Source organism: Triturus cristatus, chromosome 5_1 (assembly GCF_964204655.1).
Source record: "Triturus cristatus chromosome 5_1, aTriCri1.1, whole genome shotgun sequence".
NCBI classification, from domain to species: Eukaryota; Metazoa; Chordata; class Amphibia; order Caudata; family Salamandridae; genus Triturus; species Triturus cristatus.
In genome coordinates, this window is record NC_140587.1 from 57765225 (window position 1) to 57772295 (window position 7071).

Consider the following 7071-nt stretch of genomic DNA (forward strand, 5'->3'; position numbering starts at 1 on the left):
CATGAGTAACTCCTGCCTAAAATTCAAAACAATATATCCCACTCCAAAACAAAACATTTGGTCCCACTACAATCCAAAACAAAATACATGACTTCAATCAAGAACAATATTCACCACAACAACTCTCATTAATCAACCCCACCCCAATACACTTCACCCAAATCCTATTCACCCAGCTCAATACAATAAACTCCACTCAATCCAATCCACCATTCTCCAATCCACCTCATTCCAATTCACCCAACAAAATCCAATTCAACACACTCAATCCAATTCATACCACTAAATACAATCCATTCCACTCCAATCCACGCCATTCCAAATAAATCCACCAAATTTCACTCCACCCACCCTTATCCAATGCACAGAATTTAAATACACCCCACTCCAATTCAATACAATCAACCCCACTTCAATCTACCACACTCCACTACACATTAGTCCACCCCACACCAATACACCCCTCTCAATACACCCCACACACTCCACCACACTACACCCAACATCACTCTTCTCCAAACCACCCCATTCTTCACCAACACAATACACCACACCCCACTTCAATACACCCCACCCTGTTTTAAGTGGAGACTCCAATAATTCCAGGCCACCCCACTCCAAACCATTCCACTACAATAAACCCCATTTCACTCAAAAACCACTGCACTCAATCCACCTCACTCCATTACACTGCACTGCAATCCATAGTACTCCAATACATCACATTCAAAACCAACACCACTCCAATCTGCCCTACTCCATTACAATCTACCATACTCTAATATACCCAGAATACTCCACTATACTCCATTTTAAGCTACCCTACTCCACTCAACTCTACCCCAATCAATCTCACCCTGCACAAATCTCACATACACTCCAATTTACCAAACTCTACTTCACCTGGCTCAAATATACCCCATCCCACTCCTCCCCAAACTACCCTACTCCAATATACCCCAATTTGAACTACCCCACTATATACACCTACTCCACTCTTCCCCAACATAACCACTCCCCTCTAATAAACCCCAATATATCCCACTTCACTCTACCCCAATATACCCAATCTACACTACCCCTATCTATGCTACTCACATCTACCCCACTTTAATATACCTCAAACTGCTCCACTCCAATCTACCCCACTCTACTCCAATCACTCCATTCTCTGCAAATACAATCCACATCACCCCACTTCAATGTTCCCTACCCCACTTTAACCCACCCCACTACAATGATTCCAACCCACTCCACTCCAATACACCCCACTCCCCTGCAATCCACCCATTGCACAACAATTCACCACACTCCAATACAATACAATACACCCAACTCCACTCCAATTTAATCCAGACAATTCCACTCCAATTCACACCACTCCAATACAACCAAGCCCAGCCCACACCACCCTAATCCAATACACCCCACCCTAATCCTATTACTTCAATATAATACACTCACCTCAATACAATAAAATCCACCCCACTCTAATCAAAGCCAATTTTCCCACCTCAATCCAAAATATGTGCCCACCCCCAACCCAAAACAATATACACCGCTTCAATACAGAATATTGTTCCATACTTCAATCTGTCAGAATCCAATAGAAAACAATATATACCACTTAATTTAAACAAAATCTCGAATACAATTCAAAACAATATATACCACTACGATACAAAATGTTCGGTGCCACTACAGTCCAAAACAAAATAAACTGCTTTAATCCAATGCAATCTACACTGCTCCAACTAAAGTTAAACAACCACAGTCCAATACAATCCACCCTAATCCTAACCACACAACTCAGTACAATAAACCCTACTCAATCCAATCCACCTCACTCCAACTCAATCCACCTCACTCTAATTCACCCAACTATAGTACACCACACCCAATTAACCACACTCTATCAAATTCACCCAACAAAATCCAATTCAATACACTCAAACCAATTTGTCCCACTAAACACAATCCACCCCACACCAATCCACACTATTCCAATCCAAACCACCCAACTCTACCCCACCCCACCCCTATCCAATACACCTCACTCCATTTCAATACACTCAACCCCACTGAATACACCCTGCCTAATCCACCACAATACACCACACTCTACTTAAATACACCACATTCTACAACAATACAAGAGACCATACACCAATTCAGTATACCCCACACCACTTTACCCCACCCCACTCCAATATTTCCAACCCTCCCCACTCAAAACCATTCCACTCCACTCCAATTCATGGCATTCAACTCAAAACCACCACACTCCAATTCACTCCACTCCAGTCTACCCCACTTCAATATAACACAATCCAATCCACTACACTCCAATATACCACACTCAAACCTACACCACACCAATCTACCCCACTACAATACAATCTACCATACTCTAATATACCTAATATACCCTACTATACTACATTCTAATACCCCACTCCACTCTTCCCCAATCTATCTACTCTGCTCTTATCTCAACTCCATTCAGATTTATCCAATTCCACTCCACCCGCTACAATTTACTCCGCTTAATCAGACCCACTCCAATTTACTCACTCCAGTCCAGTAAATCACCGCACTCCACTTTACCGCAATCTAAATCTACCACACTACATTCCACTCTACCCAATCTACCCCACTTTACTCTAATCTATAACACACCACTCAAATCTACCTCACTCCAAACTAATAAAACACACTACACCCAAATAATCCCCACTCAACTCTACTATAATTTACTCCAACCCACTCTAATCCACCTCATCCCACTGCACCCCAAACTACCCTACCCCAATCTACTCCAACTCCACTTTTCCCCAATCTACCCCACTACTCTCCAATCTACCTCAATATATCCTACTCCACACTATCCCAATCGACACTACCCCTATCTTCCCCCTCACATCTATCCCACTCTAATCTACCCCAATCCACTCCACTCCAATATACCCCACTCCAACATAATGTGCCACACCCCACTTCACACCCAATAAATCTTCCCTACTCTGATATACCACACTAATCTACCAAACTAAATCCCTCACTCCAATCCACCTCACCCCACTCTACTCAATCCACACCATTCTACACCAATACAGTCCACAATAACCCATTTCAATACACCTCACTCCACTTTAACATACCCATTCCAATAATTCCAGCCCACCGCACTCCAATGCACTCTACTGTACTACAACCCAACCCATTACACTCCAATCCACCCCACTCCAATCCAATACAATCCTCCCAACTCCAGTTTAATACACACCATTTCACTCGTATTCACCCATTCTAATCCAATATACCCACACCACCCTAATCCAATACACCCCACCCTAATCCTATTACTTCAATACAATACACTCACATCAATACAGTATAGCGCACCCATTCCAATCCACCTCACTACACTCAACACAAAATACCACAATATACTTAAATACAATACACTCTAATACATTAATGCACTACTAGAGATTACAGACCACACCACTACAAACAACATTATACAGCATACATCTAATATAAAACTCCCAAAAAGTAAGTACCAATTTTTATTACTAATTAAAACACAAACACTGTAGGGTAACTAATTTGCATACAATTAATTTACAAACAAATAACATATAAAAATCATGAACCAAAACAAAATCCACACTACAAAATATACTACCAAACCATTTCAATTATCTTCAACAACCACTGCAATAATATACAATATAAATTATAATAATTACAAACACCAATAGCTCTTCAAAATAAATACATACACCCAAAAATAAAAAAATTTAAATTATAAAAAAGTTATTATGAATAGAATTATGAACACGTAAATTAAATATTTACTATAAATTCAAGGGGCAAACAATGCGTACCAAATGGTAGTTTTTGATTTTACATAGCTACTATAAATCTGCAGAAACTTGAGATCACAATGGTTTACACTATGTCATGGCTCAAATGCTAAACAAATGCATATGCATCTAGAGGAATTACCTAATTATATACAGCACAATATATTCACTTAAACTAGGAGCACCTGATTGTGGTGACATACTACATCATATTGATTCTTTATATCCGGATTTAAAAAATGAATTATATTTGACAGTAAATTTACATCCTGCCATAATAGTCTGCATGAACATATATTTACTATTTCAATTTTCACAAATGCACATACTTACTTCATTTTTGATTCACATAGCTGAGATAAGAAAGGAATGCTTCATCCAAACGGAACCTGTATTACTATTCAAATAATAAACTTTGAAGGAATAATACAATATAGTTATCAACTTGCAAACAGTATTAAAGTTCTAAGTGAAAATGTTGTCGCTTTTGAAAGAACTCCCATAACTATAAATACAATTACAAAGAAAACGTTTGAAGCTGCACAGCTAAAATATAAAATAAAAACAGAACAAACTAATGCTAAAAAGTTATTTGTACTTCAGACACACATATATAAAAGTATAAATACAGTTATACCTAATACACATAATACTGGTTTGAAAAAATTACTTGCACATCAGACACATAATATACAGATACCGTTAATGATACAGTCATTCCTAATACACATATAGAAAAGGCTATAGATAGCAATACTGGCTCTACTATGATTACAGATGTATAGCTGGCAACAATTCCATTTACTAATTCAGAAAGTAACACATTTGCAAATTTAATAAAAAAGAAAAAAAAATAATTCTCATCTAGTAATATCCCCCCAAAAAATACATATGCAGAATAACAGTATATGCAACACAAGAAACAATGGGTCTAATGTACAAACAAACACACACATAACAAATAATATAATTATCAAACTCCACAAAGAATTATTTTTTGGTCCAGAATAACACTAGCACAAAAGCCCTATTTATACAACGTGACATACCACCAAATCCAAAGGACTCTATATGAGACACTTGCTATGCACACATTAGCAGCAATAAAATAACACCCTGTTCATTTATTAATGGTATGAAGTTTCCAAATATCCCAAAACTATTGCATGTGCAAAATTTGGAAGAATGACAAGTTTCACCAAGAATTACCTACATACAAATTAGAACATTGCCATGTGGCTTTCAAAAACCTTATTGGGTGCTGTAGTTAACCTATTCCATGCTCGTGACGGCCGGGAGCCGTCACACGTCACGGTGGCCGTGTGCGCACGACGGCTCCCAGCCGTCTGAATCCCCGCCCACTAATGTAAACGCCCGCACAGCGCGGAAATTGCGTGCGCATGAAAGGGGTTAATGTGCATGCAGATGCATATTACCATGGCAAATTGATGATGACTTGACCATTCCTATAAAATTTAAAAAAGAAAGTTAGCTTATAAATCCTATACATATTTTGAAAATGTTAGACCAAATAGAGTCAGACCAGCAGTACTATGGTAAGCAATAACTAGTAACATGTTAAAGGAATATGGAATTACTGTTAATCCACACTGGAAGTATATACCATAACAAATAAATTACTGGAGTGAAACATCAGAAACACCTGGAGGCATATTATCAAACAAAATATCACCGCTTTAGCGTCCGTTTTCGGACGAAAAGTGGCAATTTGAATATCGCTCTATTGTCATTCCTTGAGGTAGCAGCCGTCTTTTCTCCACTTTGCATGTCAGCAATATTTATCGCAAATGACATGCAAAGTGGGCGTTCTACACTAAAATGGCATGAATACTGTCGCTAACCAGACTTTCCCCTATTATTAATCCGGCCCCGGACCCGCGTAGCGATAACAAAAGTTGGGCTAACCGCGATTATTGCTGGTTTCTAACGCCTGTTGAAAGCCTGACTTACCCATCTTGTCAATGGGAGGTGGATTTTCAGGCTGAGTCTGCACTTGCCTATTAGCAAGCATTGCAATATCGCAGTGGAAATAGTGCTTGTTTTCTCGCACTATTGCTGGTTCTCGCCGCTATCGCTGGACTTTGCATTGCCTCTGAGATAAGCGTTGATAATAACGCACTATCTCGGTGATGCAATCCAGCGATAGCTGGCGATAGAAAAAAACACGCTAAGCGCGCTCTGCGATATTCATCGCAGTTTGTCCATAATATGCCCCCTGATTTATTAGATACTTCAAACAATAGAGCAGCAGGAAATCTAGATACCTTGTGGACACATGAAACTATTACCACTGATAATATTACTAACTCAGGTTTAGCACCCGTAGAACATACCCAATAATAGAGATAGACACCCACCTATACATTAGAGTACAGTATATCAATGGGAATTAAGGAGATGTGACAGAAGGGTGGCAAAATCTATCACTAATATTTTCTTTAAGCTAAAAGTATTACATATAAAAAAATACCAACTTAACATTTCACTGTCAAAACATTTTATCAATGGAAAATGTACTAGTTCAAAAGACATAACATATAATTTAGAACACGTTACAATACAAGGAAGTATACAAAATACAACAAATATTCGAAGTTCGACAACTTAGAATACCAACATTTTTCCTATTTGTGTCTGCAGCAGAAATACAATGGAACCATTAAAAATGTACTACTAAGTTTACACAAACTGAATGAATACACACAAGAGCAGTTTCAAAATATGCCTTAAGTAATAAAGTGTAAATTAATATAAGAAGATCCAATTACATGTGCAAGATATTTGGACTTTCAATTGCACTGGCAAACTACTTTCACAGGGTGGAATTTCAACAAAGAGGTTCACCACATATCCATGCTTTATCATGGATTGCAAATGCGTCCACAGTATGCAAAAATAAACCTAGAAGAAATCATTAACTTTATGTATAAATATGTGTCATGGACTCACAAAGACATGCACACACAAAAAAGTGTCATATAAAAAACCAAAGCACATGCAAATATCATTATCCTGAATATCTAATGCCACAAACTATGATCCTTGAAAATGTACCACTAGACAGCACAAATAAACAGTTCCAAGTACAGATTCATGAAACTATGAGTACACCAGATCTTAATACTTTAGATTTGGGCATTTCTTACAAATAACACATTTGAATAGAGAACAATATATA